The sequence below is a fragment of the Polypterus senegalus genome, chromosome 7 (genome assembly GCF_016835505.1).
Source record: "Polypterus senegalus isolate Bchr_013 chromosome 7, ASM1683550v1, whole genome shotgun sequence".
NCBI lineage: Eukaryota > Metazoa > Chordata > Cladistia > Polypteriformes > Polypteridae > Polypterus > Polypterus senegalus.
The window spans coordinates 100,645,808-100,662,808 of NC_053160.1; the positions used below are offsets into that span (position 1 = coordinate 100,645,808).

The 17,001-nt window shown below is 37.5% G+C and overlaps 1 protein-coding gene across 5 annotated transcripts in view; it reads right to left on the minus strand.

The window, feature by feature from the left end:
* The window catches only part of LOC120532746 (rhotekin-like), a 244,501-nt gene that overhangs the window by 132,561 nt on the left and 94,939 nt on the right, over positions 1 to 17,001 (minus strand). The window lies entirely within an intron of this gene.

A 17,001-nucleotide genomic window follows, 5' to 3' on the forward strand; every position in this document is an offset into this window, starting at 1 on the left:
GCCTCTGTGTTTTAATATAATGCATTTTAAGTCATTTTGTTTATTTTGATCTGCTTGTATTCAAATTAAGAAAGATGCGTTAGTCGTGAAATTATTACCGACATTAAAACACATTATCAACGTCAACAGAATAAAATAAAGTTTCATAGGATGATGAATGTACCTGAAAGTGATGCATGGGCTTCATCTTGGGCTTTTTTTTTCTTTTGTTTCTCGGCGCCGGACTGTTGATAGCTCTTTCCAGGACCAGGCATATTGTTCAATTATTATCATTTTTGGCCAAATAGGCAGCCGTAACAGAGGTGAGGGCGCGCCGTGCGTTCACCATAAAATGCAATATATACGTTTATATTTTTGTTTATTTGTATATGTATATTATTAATATTAATTTATTATTATAATATATAAAAATGATTTTTTGAGCAACTGGGATGGTGCCCCCCTGGGAGTTGGTGCCCTACGCAGACTGCGTACTCTGGTATAGGGAGCGGCGTTACTGCGAGCAACTGTTGCTGGGGGTGCCAGAATCCATCAAGGAAGAAAAATGAAAAACATTATTTGTACAAAATCTTAATTTATTTATCCATTCCTAAATAATTAAATGGGCAGGCTATTTCGTATCAGTGCAATACGCTGTTTGTTAAAACGGATGACTCCCGCTCTTACGTGCAAGTCTGCGTGGATATTATGAACTATGGTATCTGTTGAAGTTCTATTTAAATATTAAACATAAGGAATTTTTATTTAGTCGACAGAAATATCTTTGGTAGGAATGTAAGTTAAATGTAGGCATCATTGCATACATTTTTCTTCACCATACAAATGTAAAGAGTAAATTTGCCTTACATTCCAACCAAAGATATTTGTGTCGACTAAATAGAACTTGAAAAGATATATCTTTTCGAATGTGATCGCGCAATTCAGATCGAGTTGACGCACAGACGCATCGAGCCCGCGTGCTATTGTGGTTTCGCCTACGTGCCTCAATAAGTCACCCTCCCCTCGCTCTTACTTTTTTACCATTCATCTAATGAATAGCCTACACTGAGTATGGCTTTACCAAAACAATCATTGATGGCGAATAAAGTATTCATTATTCATAAAGCTTCAATTGGTGATCTGTCTTTCTGCGTTAACTGCATATTTTTTCATACATATCAAACCAAGAGGATGCGACGGTAAAATAAATCGAGAAGCGCGCGTACGTACTCAGTGCACCCCCTCTCGGGAATCGAACCTCAGACATCGGCGCTAGAGGCGAAGCCTCTTCCACTGTGCCACGGCGTGTGGTTGTTTCTTAATGCATTAGTATTAGCATTAGTCTTCCTCTTTATCTGAGATGTGACACACTGCATGCATGGGTTTTTTTTGTTTTTTTTTTACACGGTCTTCCTTTAGCGTGACATTGACTTTTTCTACCCCACGGCTGTATATAATGTTAGCTAAGTTTCTCTCGCAATTTCGCTGAGTTTGTGCCAAACACCACCCTGACCATCTCATCTTCCTCTGCATAAGCACAGTCCTTCACCCGTGAATATTTAGCGGCAGTGTTTCTATTGGATTGCCGCTGACGGACGGCCTTATATGGGCAGGCACTAAATTACGTGGAGGCGAACTCCGCCTACCACGGGCATCGAGCAGAAGTCTATTATAGTATATGGACAAAAAAATAGGTTCCTGTTATGACCATTACGCTTAGAATTTCGAAATGAAACCTGCCCAACATTTGTAAGTAAGCTGTAAGGAATGAGCCTGCCAAATTTCAGCCTTCTACCTACACGGGAAGTTGGAGAATTAGTGATGAGTCAGTGAGTCAGTGAGTGAGTGAGTGAGGGCTTTGCCTTTTATTAGTATAGATGTACATATCTATACTAATAAAAGGCAGAGCCCTCACTCACTCACTCACTCACTCACTTACTCACTCACTCACTCATCACTAATTCTCCAACTTCCCGTGTAGGTAGAAGGCTGAAATTTGGCAGGCTCATTCCTTACAGCTTACTTACAAAAGTTGGGCAGGTTTCATTTCAAATTCTACGCCTAATGGTCATAACTGGAAGGTATTTTTCTCCATTAACTGTAATGGAGTTGAGCTGGAAAGACGTGGGGGGGCGGAGTTTCGTGTGACATCATCACGCCTCCCACGTAATCACGTGAACTGACTGTCAACGCAGTGCGTAGAAACCAGGAAGACCTCCAAAAGCTTTAAGAAAACATGCATTATATAATTGAGAAGACAGCGAAACAATAAGAAGCGAGCGAGTGACATATACTACCATATTCATGAGTGCTGCTACCTCGAAAGAAAGCAAGGTGTAAACCTAAACTTTAAATTAAGTTCATAGACAGGCTACGCTGGCGTTTCACATGCCCACAGGTAATGCGGGATACAAGTTTAATGAGAGGACGAGGATATAAACGAGAGTTTTGATCACTTTGTAACTAAGTTAAAATTGTAGGTGAAGGGGTGTGCTTATGCAAATTCCGAGAGACTGTGTTTGTGGGGATTGACAGTTAAGGGGGTGGGGAGTCACGCCATCATCTCCCTCCCATTTACCTCATTTCGCTCTGAGCTGAGCTCGGCTAACGCTGTCTTCGAAGCAACTTCGTCACACTGCCACCAAATACTCACAGAAAAATCCACAAGTTAATACACACACTGTCTCTAGAGTTTCTCCACACTGAATCCTCCAGGCACTACTTACAAAAGGTCACATTGACAATCGTGTTACGCTATTTTTAAAATCTTTCCTTTTCTTAGCACAAGCACAGCTGAGAAGCTTCATGCATGTGCTCCATAACGCGTTAAAAATAATGCATTTAATCACACTTTGCATTACAAGCAAAGGGAGCTTTTGTCAATGCATGATTTCCTGGTACACCGATTACATTGATCAGCGCATCCCGATTCATTTTACCCTCGCACCACCTTAGTTTGAGAAGAAGTATGAAAAATATGAGGTTAACACAGAAAACAGATCACCAATTCAAGCTTTATGAATAATCGATTCGCCATCAATAATTGTTTTGGTAAAGCCATCCTCCTTCCATTTTATAATTTTTCCGCCACTAGCCATGATTAAATGAACGGTAAAAAGTAAGAGCGACGCGAGGGTGACTTATTTAGGCAGGAATATATATGACAGCAACACTCATGACAATGTCAATCATGTTACGTTATTATTAAAATGTTTCCTTTTCTTTTCATTACTTTAACACACTACTTCTCCGCTGCGGGCGCGGTATTTTGCTATATATATAATATATGAATTACCTCCAAAGAGCGCTGAGACTTTTGATATCATGAACGTGTGTACAAAAGGGGTCTCCTGCCCAGCAAAAGTCGAGCAGCCAGCGCGTGCATAGCTGTGCCGGCCTTTGAGACGCTGACTGCGCTTCTGCCTTAAGTCAAAGTGAGCACTTTTAATTTTTTCATCCCCTGAGCTATAGCCCAGACAAGTGCAAACACGGACCCCTTTTCTACACCACGCAAAATAATATTAAGGCGATTCACACTTTCTTTTGCACGATACGATTATGAGGTCCTCAGCTCGGATTATGAAGACACGCACAGGAGTGGAGGACTGACAGTGCCATCACAGCCGATTAATGGCGGGACGCCTCACCAGTCTACACAAGACCCACCGCGACTGTCCCCAAAAGGCGATCATAACGCCAGCGAACACATCTCTATACTATATAAAAGAAAAAGGCAACTTTCCTTTCTTTACACCTTTTTCCTTTTATCCCAAACCAAAGCCTTTCTCTCTTAACACTGCAGAGGACACAAAACTAATTTTCTTTAAATGCCGGTAAGGCACATTACCAGAGGCACAAATTTGAACGTTCACATAGAAAATGTAATTTCTATACCACAGCCGTCGTGTAGCGCCTTTCAAAAGGGATCTACTACAGAGAGATGATCCATATACATTTTAGCTGCTGTTAGTTACTTACCTGTTGTGTTACACAGTCTTTAAAATGTAGTTTACCCCCAAACCACTCCAGTAGTGCTCAATGTACCTGTACTTCTTAAAACGTTAATGTTTTACTGTTTAATAACTTATAGACTATATTTTATTATTTTTCCCTTGCACTCAGTGACCAAAGCTATACACACACATATAGACACATACAAACATACACACAAGTATATGTATGTGTATATATATGTATGTATATATATATATATATATACACACACACACACACACATACACACACACACATATATATAATTTGTGTGTGTGTATGTATGTATGTGTGTATATATATGTAGATGTATGTATATATATATATATATATATATATATATATATATATATATATATATATATATGTGTGTATGTATGTATGTATGTATGTATGTATGTGTGTGTGTGTGTGTGTATATATATGACAGCAGCAATCCAAGCTGTGAGAAAACAGTAAAAGGAGGCGTGTCAGACGTCGTAGTGCATTTTCTGATGTAGCTAGACGAAAATAACTTTGTGACGCTGCCACCAAATGCACAAAACAATTACTTTGACAATCATGTTACATTATTTTTAAAATGTTTCCTTTTCTTTTTCATAACTTCTTTAACACATGACATCGCATGCTGGGTATTTTGCTATATATATATATCACAGCGACACTCATAACAGTGACAAAACAATTACAGTGACAATCATGTTACGTTATTTTCAAAATGTTTCCTTTTCTTTCTCTTTCCTTCTTTAACACACTACTTCTCCGCTGCCAAGCGCGGGTATTTTGCATATATATATATATATATATATATATATATAGATATATATAGATAGATAGATAGATAGATAGATAGATAGATAGATAGATAGATAGATAGATATGAGAACAACACTCATATCAATGACAAAACAATTACATTAACAATCATGTTACGTTATTTTTAAAATTTTTCCTTTTCTTTTTCGTACCTTCTTTAACACACTACTTCTCCGCTGCGAAGCGCGGGTATTCTGCTAGTTTATAAATAAAGGAATTCAGTTATCAAAATCAGGGCTGTGGAGTCGGAGTCGGAGTCGGAGACAATTTTGGGTACCTGGAGTCGGAGTCGGCAAAAAGTTAACCGACTCCAACTCCTACTAAATTTAAATGGGAATTAAAAAAGTAAGTTGAAATGTCCCAATTCACAAACAGCCATAATGAACTACTTCTCTGCTGTAAGAATAAAGCCCAATGCATGCAGTGCATAATGTTACCACAAAACGAACATGTCAAGTAACTATGAAGCATGCTTTTCATTGACTGTATGCGTCACTATATGGGATGTAATGCACAGGTAAGGTGCGGCACCGCTTTCCATTGTGTCGTGTTCCACTGTTACAGGGAACTGTGAACTTAGCCTAAAGCCCCCCATACATTTACAGATGTACTGCCGATTTTTCGGCCGTTCAACGAGTCATCACGCGTCAAACGCTTGAAAAATCATCTGGTGTGTTCTCAGCTCCGTCGGTTCCCCTTTGCTGTGCGCTAATGAAGGGGCCGAAGGAGCCGAGAACACCGATCTCCCTACCTGTCTCCAGCAGAGGCTCGTTCTGCTGATCAGCTGGCCGGTGAGTGACACAATGCACTAAACTTCCGGCTGGCTGACAGAGGAGACAGCCACTGCAGCAGACAGAGGCATCACATTACTTTGGATGGGGGCAGTGGTCGAGATTTTCGGCCAGCTGGATCTGCCCGTCCATGTGGACACCCGCAATCTGCGGCCGCCAATCAATTGCCGCGATTGTACACGCACATCAGTTGGTGGCAAAATCGGCCACGGATCGCTGCGTATTTGGGGGCCTTGACTCTCGCTGATAATTAGGTAAATGTTTTTTGCAGGACTAGAGACACTTTAAAGGGAACCCGAGGTCAGAGGAATATGGAGGCTGCCATATTTATTTCCTTTCCTTTAACTATAACTGTATTCCAAGTTTAATATAGGTTTTCCAGATATTGTTTTTAGTTCATATAGTTAAGCTTTTTTTGTTTTAAAAGTTAAAACTACCAAAGAATGTGGTTTGTATTTTTGAACCAATACATTTCCTGTTCCTGATTTGTATGCCTGCTATTACTATCCAGACACTTGTTTAAAAAAAATAAATAAATAAACAAAACCTTGTTTTCATTGTGTTTGTCTTTAATCTGGCATTATAGCAGAGTGTTGGCTTCCTAGCCAGTAGTTCTGTGGTGAAATGACATGTATGTTGCCTTCCTTTCCTTCAATGGATGTAGAAAATACATTAGCATAGTATATACATACAGAGGAGTCGGAGTCGGGGAGTCGGAGTCGGAAGATTTAGAAACAGAGGAGTCGGAGTCAGAGCAATTATCTACCGACTCCACAGCCCTGATCAAAATATTACAATTCACAGAAACTTTTACAGTGCTTGAAATGCTTCATTTTAATGAGCAAATAGCTACCAAGACAAATGAATATCACACGAATAAAATATGTTTTCAGAGAAAAGTGGGCTTATTGGGATACATATCAAATGACTGCATAAATAATGTGCTTAACATCTACTGAATGTCAAGAAAAAATAACCCTGTATTTGCCTAGAACAGTTGAAAATAATTCAGCTGTATTTTACCCAGTGTATTTCCTAGGGAACGCCATCCTGGTGCTTTACAGGCTAAGTGTGAATATAGTTTTACAGTTGGAGCACTTGCCAATTTAGTGGCTTACTCTGTGTCACATGGTGACTTAATGGTGGGAATGAAAGGACAGCCTTGCAGTTGACCATCATCTCTTTTAGCCAATAGACAATACCATCTCAAAGACCAAACAGTAGAAAACCCGTCCATCTATTCATTTCCCTTAACTCTGCATCCTGACACAGTGGTAACCCAATCAATTATCTAGGTAATCAATGAGCCTCCATTCTAATCCCATCAAGCAAGTCATTTAGTAAGTAATCAATATCAGCCTATTGTGAGTTAAACAAAATGGAAAGTGGAGAGGTCAGCCACAAGTTCCATTATGAAATAGTGATTAAGTCTAAGAAGAATTAGCACATTATTCTTCAGGTGATCTAATTCTTTCTCCTGCAGAACTAATATTATTGGTTTTGGAAGATGACTGTCCCATATGGATTGGAGCACATGAGTTGTCCTACCTTAATTTTTTTTTTTTTTTGTGACATACAGTTTAAACACATAATCAAAACTGACAGCTCTTATCATTTATTTAAAAAAGAGCTAATTCCAAGAAAAATATGACATACTACTTCAATAAATTCATATAACTTTAAATATTCCAGGGAAAAACAACATCAACTAAGACCATATTTCAAATCTATACTGTTACATACAGTGCTGATAGAACAGAGTATGTATTAAAATATATGTCCTGAAGTTAACACTTGATTATATAAATGGATACCTGTCTATATACGACAGAATTAGAGATATAACAGACATTAAATAAATGAATATAAGATATATAGTTCAAAACAAAACCAATTATGAACTATCCAGTTGTTCATTATGGTAATAAATTTATGTATTTGTTTATTCATTTTTATTTCCTTGCATGTTATGTTTCCCTTTTAACATTTACTCTTCTTTGTATGTGTGTGTGTGTGTGTGTGTCTCTGTATCAGATTTCATTATACCAGAACTTTTGCTGTCAGTCATAAGCCCAGGGCAGTGACCTTGAGCTGCATTGCATTTCATTCTCTTTGCAGAACACTTTAAATAGATTCAACTGCAAACCTGATAACTTGAAAATAAAAGATAAATGATAAATTGAGATTAAGAACTTCAGGTGCCAAATATCACTTGGTCACATTGTTTAGTTATTGGATAACAGCTGAAGTAATTTGTGCTTAAAAAGAAATTTATCTGCAGATGTATTATAGGAGCACCGCTTGCTACTATGGGACTTATATTTTTAAAGATCAAAAAATAATGATAAACTTAACAATTTTATGAAAGAGCCAATTACTTTTTTACTCGCATTATTATATTATGGATGTAATTTCATTATGGATATTTAATGTCAACTATAAGTTACAGGAAGCTAGTTTTGAATCCTAGCCTAGTCACTGTTATCACAGTGTCTGTATATTCTGCTTATCTTTATAAGTTACCTCTCACATCCCAAAGATGTCCACAATAGGCTAACTGACAAACCCCAATTGGCAGAAAATGACAAGAGTGTTAGTGTTTGAGTGTGAGTGTGCTCTCTCTGAGACTGGTCCCTTCATGGCTTCCAGTGAATATGAAACTGGACAGTCATTTGAAAACAGATAATGGTGTGATTTAAAACTAAAGGTCAAAATGGTGTTAATAAATAAAAGTCTTAATAATAGCCAATTAACCCCAATTTAAACAAGTAGATGAGAATCACAATTACAAGAGCTGTACATCTTTCCTGACATGTAAATATTAAATTTTAACATCAGGTACACTGGCACAGCTAATTGTTGTACAGATGTCCAAACTAAATGTAGGTATACACCCTCGTCATAAATAAAATATGGACTTGGACACAATGTTTAAAACTTTGCATTATACATTTATTTACATTTATTTTCCTTGAATGAATTGTAAGTTGGTAATAACAATGCTAAATTTTCTCTGTCATACTACACTGATAACTTTTCTTCATTCTTAGAGGAGAAAATTCAAAGGTACATACAAGTAGAAGTTGTTTTTTATTGTTGAATTTAGTTCATTCATAAGATAGGTTTTTCAAGAAGAGGGGAGTTTTAAGCTTAAGCGTTGTCACACACACGCACATGGGATGCAGTCTAAGGGCTTAACTGGAGGTAAGATGTAGAGTCAGGGGTTGATGAACAGTACTAAGGCCTTTCCTCCCTCTTCCACAGACCACCAGAAGGAAAGCTCAGGTAGACTCTGCCCACTTCCGCTGCTACATTACCCACTGCAGACCTCATTTCCATCTGAGATCCCTCCCCTTCCTGTCCTGCACCTACAAAACCCCAGCACTCCACTCTCCAAATCAGTCATTGTTTTTGGCCCAGTCCTTGGTGACTACTCATTTTCTCTATTTTTTTGATTGTTGGCACGGTGAATATATGGGGTGGAACCCCCAAAACTTTATCATTCTCTTTCTGTTTCTTCCACAGCGCTGACCTTGTTTTAATAAACTACAGTACTGAGGAGAAAGAAGACATCTAACTGCTATTACTGAAATACTATAAAATAATGACAAAGCACTTTAGAAAACAGGCTGTGAGTAATAAGCAACTGAATTAAATCTCCAAAACAATGAATGATGTGTGAAGGCTCCTCCAACCACAGCACTCAGATGCTGAGTTAGTTTGGATCAGCAGTAGACTAATTGAGGCTACAAAGGTTTAAGCTTTTTGTTGTTGAAAATAAGCTGTTACATTGTGTCTGCAAGCACAACATTTGTTGCTTTACATTAATCCCTCGCTATATCGCGCTTCAACTTCCGCGTCTTCAATCTATCGCGAAATTTATATGTAAGCATATCAAAATATATAACCCGGCTTTTTCGCTGCTTCGTAGGTTTCTGTGGAAAATGGGTCTTTTTACTTCTGGTACATGCTTCCTCAGTTGGTTTGCCCAGATGATTTCATACAAGGGACACTACTGGCGGATGGCTGAGAAGCTACCCAATCAGAGCAAGCAGTTAAGTTCCTGTGTGCTGATTGGCTCAGCGACGGAGCGCCAAATTCGATTCTGCTGCGTTAACCAGGAAGTATTGTCTCGCTCATTAAGCATCAACATGTTTCGCTGTGTAAAAAATTAACTTTTGTACTCTTTTGTGTTTATCTTTGTGCATAGTCAAGCCCTTCGTTATGCTTCCAAAACGATCTGCTCCTGCTACTGCTTCAGGGGCTGTGCCCAAGCGCCAACGGAAGATGCTAATGATTGCTGAAAAGGTAAAAGTTTTGGATATGTTGAAGAAAGGGAATAGCTACACCACTGCAGGACGCCATTACGGCATCAAGAGGCCACAATTCTATTTATTTAAAAAGGAGGAAAAGAATATAAGATCTTCAGCTGCAGTGTCCTATAACCAGGGCGCAAAACGAGTTGTAAGTGGATGTAATAAGGCGGTAGTCCGGATGGAATCTGCTTTAGGGATTTGGATTGAAGACTGCCGGAAGAAGAATAACGGTGGTGCTACACAATCGCCTGAAGAGGCTCCTTTAGAAGAGCTGTAACGCTGTCCTTTGTTGTACAGTATAATTAAACTCATCATTATTGGATAAGTAACCATAATTAATTTTCTATGTACAGTACTTATTATATGTACATAGTTTAGTGTCACTGTACACACATTTTACTGTATATAATTTTTCTTGCATTGTACGTATTTATTGCTGGTGGCCTGTCTGTCGTAATGGCTGTAACATATGTGATATTGGAGACACTCGATATCTTTAAAATAATATTTAGGTTTTCTATATATAAACAGTGTGTTTACATACATAATTTCAATAATTCTTACCTAATATATAAGAGAATGCAAAGGGTTTATGCTGTATAACTGTAAGGGAAATGTTTATAATAGTGTGGGAGAGTTTATAGGGGCTTAAAATATATAAAAATAACCATATGAACATATGGTTTTTACCTCGCGGATTTTCACCTTTTGCGGGGGGTTCTGGAACGCAACCACAGTGATCGAGGAGGGATTACTGTATATCCTATTGGTTAACCAAATTCTTCCTATGTGTAAATAAGTCCCAACAAGTGAATTTTAAGCTTTAACAAAATATTAACTGAGATAAGTACTAATTCTAAGACCACAAGACTAAATTATAGTTAATTACAGACACTAGTTAAAGTCAGTTACTGTCTTATTTTCCCAAGTTCACCCACTTAGGTATAATGGGCAGGCATAAAACAATAATATATAATTATCACTCATGCTTTCATTTATTTACATGGTGAAAAGCAGTCACAGTTACCTTAAGTGTCCATTTGTAAAATGAGCAGCCAAATTATGAAATAGGATACAATGAACATCTCTAGTCACTTTCATTACTGGACATGGTTCTGGTCAACATGTCTATGACAACACTGCAGAATGCTAATCCCAAATCACCCCTAAATTCAACTTTATTATATTTTGATTTCCCTAATGTACAGTATTCAGTGCTGTAACGATTTAAGTGAAAAGCAGTTGTTTATGATACCGGAGAATAAAAATAAAAAATAGTAATCTTTTGTTGACAAAGACATTTTATTAAATATTGTAGTTTACTGCAAGAAGAGATACTGAGGAGATCAGCTGATGGTGTGCAGTGCATCTTCCAAAGCCTTAAGTCTCCATGGCACAATGGCTCTATTCTGTAATCCACTACACACACATATGCACGCAAGCATGCACGCACGCGCACACACACACACACACACACACACACACACACACACAAAGACAAAAAAACAAAACAAAAGGTCTTTCCATGCCTTGGGCGCAACTACAGACTGCACGCCTGTCCTCATTTAATCAAAATGTTCAGCATTCTGTATTTTAACTAATTAAGGTTCCATATCATAGATGTAAGGGGCATAATGTGTAAAGGCATTAGAAGAGTGGCACACTGCCATTTCTGCAGTCCATATACAAAGAAGGCCTTCTCTTCAAGTCATTAGAAATCTTTTTCTTCACTTTGACGCTTCACATTGCAGGAGACAAGAGCTTAGTGGAAGATACTGACATGCGACACAGCAGGGCAGCCACTGTTAATTAGAGGAGGTCTTCCAACTCAATTAGGCTAATCAGATTGAGGTCCCACTGCATATCATTCATCAAAGATTAGCTGCAGACAGCAGTAATACCAGGGGTGCCTCCAGATAACATTTGCACAATGAGAGTGCAGTTATTAGACCAGAGCTATAATTGACTGTAAAATTGCTGGGAATGAAGAATGGCACGGAGTTGAAGGGAGAAGGGGGTCTACCACACATTTCATCCCCTTAGGCATCTGTCATTACCTTCGAACCAATAACACTGATAAATGTCTTCATTAAATTCCCTATGGCAAGCTCAAAAAACCGAGGGTTAAATCTTGCTTGCATGCATTGGAGAAAGAGTGCATGACTTAAAAAAAAAAAACATAGAAATTAGAGGTACCCAAAGAGGAGAAGGAAAGGGGCAAGGGAGACAAATCAAAGTGAAAAGAGAGAAAAAAAATCACAGAGCTAAGAGAGAAATAAGAAGAAAGCCGTAGGAAAAAAAGACATAAAATATTACATATATATTTTAGACGTAAACGCTTATGAAACGTAGAAGAGACCTGAAGAGATATGAAAAAGTAGGACACCTCCAAAACCAATTATTTTTCTTAAGCTAGGTTGAATGCAACATTTTATTTCTAGGTTAAAAAGGGATTAGTACCTTTATTAAGGAGTAATTATGAACTGCCTCTTCAAAGGTTTCTGCCACATTTAATTCACATTAAGCTTTTTAATGGTGCATGCATTATTGCTTCCAAAGAATTCTATAACTATGAGTCTAGTGGTCCCTAACAGTTTCTCATTATCAAACCCTGTCTTTTGCCTTACACTTTCCAGCAATATACTGTACACAAAAAGAGCCTAACAGAACACAGTAGCCTGGCTTTTTAACGGACATGAATGATACAGTTTTTTTCTAAAATAGTTAGATGAATCACTTGAGCCTAAAATCCTATACAATATTCAATAAAATTGTCCACTTTACCTAAAAACTTTCAATTTTTTATGTTACATGTTGTCTGTGTCCACAGCTCGCTTTACTTGTCCTCTCTTGCTAATACTATGTGCCCGCTGTCATCCTAACCCTAACCTCTTCTCTCTGCCCCACATCATTTTTCACTTGTATTCCTTTGCAAATGTTCAGTGAGCTCTCTTCAAAGGCATACGCTTTATCTGTATGTTACTATTAAGTCTTTCGCTTTGTTTGGGTATGTCAGGACATGGAAGTTAAATGCAAGCATATACTAAAAAGTGTTAAGTGCCTTGAACTAGGAGACACCTTCAAGTTCAAGGCTACAGATTTTGGTTTTTCCCCTGTTTTTGCTAATTTTGTGTGCTCACTTTGTTCATTCTTCATTTTATATAATAAATCTATTTTTGTACATTTTGGCCTGTTTATCATTATTTTGGGTAGCAGGGTCATTCCAAGCACAAAGAAAATGTACAAAACATACACAACCTGGCAAAGTAAAGCAGAAGGAATGGTAATAGGTACCCTGTACAACCATGCTTTCATTTATTCTCAAGAACATATTATATTGGAACATGCTAAGAACAAAACACACACAGATGGTCATTCTTCTGCCAGTTTTTCTTTTTCTCATGAAGACAATTAATTTGACAATCAGTCAGTAACTAAAAGATTTTACTATAAAACTGTAGGAAGAAAATACTATGTGCTCCAGCTTTCTTACCACTGAGCCTTATAATAAAATGTGTTTAAAGTACTGGGTTGTGAATAAACTATTCTTATTTAACTACTTTTTTTTAATAATTGCAAAAGTTAACATTTTGCAACCCATTTTTTAATCTATTATTTTGATAGGTTCATATCTGCTGATCTGGACTGGCTGAACAGATGAAATGGACACAGGAGGCTAACATGCACTCCTTTTCACTATGGAATTGTAACGGCACTGCTCTGCTAACTAAAACGTTCTCACATCTTGTCTCTGTTAAATCCTCCATTTCTTAAAGCTGCTTTTCATGAGAATTCCCTCACATAAATTTTATACAACATAACAAGTTAGCCATGCAGCCACCATAAGTCAGTCACTACTTGGTCTCAAACCTACAACCTCACCTGGTAAGTATCACTGCTTCCAGATGAATTGAGGAAATGTTCCTAGGGTATGGAAAGCTACAATTATTCTACTTTAGTGTGCAATGGTAAGATCTCTGTGATATTAACTGCAAATAGTTACACTTCTTCACTATGTTACAATTTATTTTTTCATATTTAACATTTTATTTAGTGGAGTTCTCAATCACAACTCCAAATTGGCTCCATTGGCTATACGTGTGGATGTCTGCTTGACAGGGACTGGGCTCCTCCCCAAGGCTGATTGCTGCCTTGTGTCTGAAGGATATGTTCTGTCCTGTGATCCTTAATTTTACATATGTATTATATGAAACTTGACCCTCACCATTTCGGAATGGAAGGTAACCAGGTACACCCCATTGTGACGTGAGGAGGTGGCAAACTCAACACAGGTTACACTTGAACAAGGATTTAAACCCAGAATCTGCAAGCCACACCAGCGACTGCACTATCAAATAATTGACAATATGTTTCAAAACGGGAAAGTTAATTTTGAGAGAAAGGCTAGGCTGTTTGGAACGGAGTTCAATTTGTCACACCACACCAACATACACTACTTTCCAACAATACACTGCTCCAAAAGTATATTTTTATCATTTCATTGTGTGCAAAACCAATATTTCTTAGACTCAAAAAATGCAAAATTGAACATTTCAAAGTTCATTACCTTTGGAATATACTGTACACCTCCCTTCAGTTCAATTTAAATGATGTGCATTTAAATTACCACTGGGCAGATGGTGCTATATCCCATGGGGGGTGGGGGGATTATGGGTTTTGCACAAAGACTGCTGATTTACATGAGGAGCAAATATTCAATCAACACTGAACAATGCCAGGATGTCACCTCCCCAAATGGTAACCTAGCCCTGCTCCTCTCCTTAGCAGCTCCACATGCATAGCTCTAAATGTAGAAAAATGAGATCATCTGATCACCCATAAAAGTTACCTCAAGGCAACATATAACTTTGAACTTGATTTACTAAAATGATCTGGTTTTAATTATATCTGATCCATACTCATTTATATTCATTGTATAGGTTGGTCCAGTTCTAATTATGCAATTTTCATTACGTTACAACTTAAGTTTATTACATAGAAAATCACCTGAAAAATCCCAGACCATCGAGAAGTGTGCGAACTGACTACATAAAGAATCGTTTTCGCGCCGAACTGGAATTGTCCCTGCATAAATCAAAGTCATCCAGAAGATCTGGATCTGCATAATTAGATCTGGACCATCCTGTATTATAAGCCCAGCTAAGTTAAACACCATTAGTTTTGTTTTCTTATTTGGGTTTATTTTAATTTATTTGCATGGAATGTTGTACATCAAAAAAACATTATCCATCAGTTATGGCCTTCAAGTACCCCCTACAGTTTCTGCAGTTTCAAAAGATTTACAGTATATGGAGAGTTTAATACCTGATGTTGACTGATCATCTTGTTTCAGTAGAACGTTTTAGTTTGCCTTCAGTCCATGAATTCATTAAAACTTAACAGTATGTGTTTTTTCAGTAATTAGAATAATAAGATGTTTATTAATAGTAATAGTCAAAGGACTTGAACTGAGTTTGTCCAGTGGGGAGCTTTAGCTCCAGATTGAATACTTGGAAATGTACTGCGAAAAGGTAGTATAGTGATGCCTCAGAGCTACAACAGCAACAAAATAGCAACAATGACAATAACAAAACACCAATAATGGCAAAAATAATAATTTTATGTTTAGTTTAGAATTGTTTGGTGAAGCTCTAAGCTAGCTAATCCCCGCTAAGTAACAACAGGGTCAAACCTGCTGTAGCAGTCAGGATGCTGCTTATCTCTCCCTGTTAGTTAAGCTGCTCTTGGTATACTTGCTGTTGTTTTCTAAAGATGATAGCCTAGAGAGTATTTAATGGATCAGAATATATACTATATATATGTATGTTACGACCTACTCTAGACATTTGTTTTTATACTCTAATTTGGTGTTTACCTTAATTACCTGCCCTAATAACCCACTTAAGTTGCTTATTAATTAACTCACCTGGGTTATGGATGGGGTGTCAGTTTATAAATGAAGCTTTTTTAGGTTTTAGATGAGAGTGAGTGAGTGAGTGAGTGAGTGAGTGAGGAGAAGGACAGAGCAAGGTATGGAGAGTTAGAGATGGATTGGATGGCTTTGGGTTTTTGGTTGCTTGTTAAAGAAATGTAATAGTAAGCTAGCCATCTATGTAATACACGCAGACAGTTTGTATCTAGCTGTAAATATTGTGAAGTTAGACAGCTATGTTAGTGTGGTTCTCCTGCCTTCTTTGTTTTGTGTAATTTTCTCCATATTTTGTGAGTTGTGTTATTTTGACAATAAATGGAGCCTGTTTATATTTAGCTGGTTTAGTTTTTTTGTGTTTTGTCTCCCTCTCTCTTTCACTTGTGTGCAGCCTATTTATATACCCCTAGACTTTTTGGTTGGCCATAGCAATATGTTCAATTAGGCCAGTTAGGCTTGTGAGTTTACTCACTTATAGGTTGTAGCAAAGTATCAAGTGAAAAAATTCAGTAGGCAAAACAAAAATCTTGCACGTCTGTGGGGGCATGTCATGTAATGAAAGGGTGTATACAGTAACTAGATTAGAGGGACTTTGGAGAGAGTATAATTTCTTTACTGTCTGGCTCTCTGTATAAGGAAAAATCCTCCATGTGGCCAAATATGATGTTAAAATTGTTGACACACTATGAACAGTTTATTTTTCTTATCTGTCAGAAAAATTTACTAAATATACTATGAGGTGTAAGGATTTGCATGAATGCAAATGTGTAAATTACTCATTCATTTATTATACAAACATGCATATTCTAACACAGGACTCAATGGTACTTGTGTTGTACTCCCACAGCATCTTATTTTAATTCAAAACTACATTCATTTCCAAAAGCTTAATAATTTTTTTTTATTATTTTGAGCTAGAGAAATAGCAAAAATATTCCTTTTATAGTAGGACCCCTCTTAAGGGTCATAGAGACAGGATGCAAGTCACTGCCGAGATTGTATATGCAAAAAATGCAGTTATCTCGCACCCCCACCCCACTGGCTCCAAAAGATTATTCTCTTCTTGAGAGGAAGGATGAGGATTAATCAAGTAGAACATAATGGTTTTCAGGAAGACCACTAGAATACAAACCTGCTGTCATTTTTCAAAATAAACAGGCAGACCTGTCTTATCTTT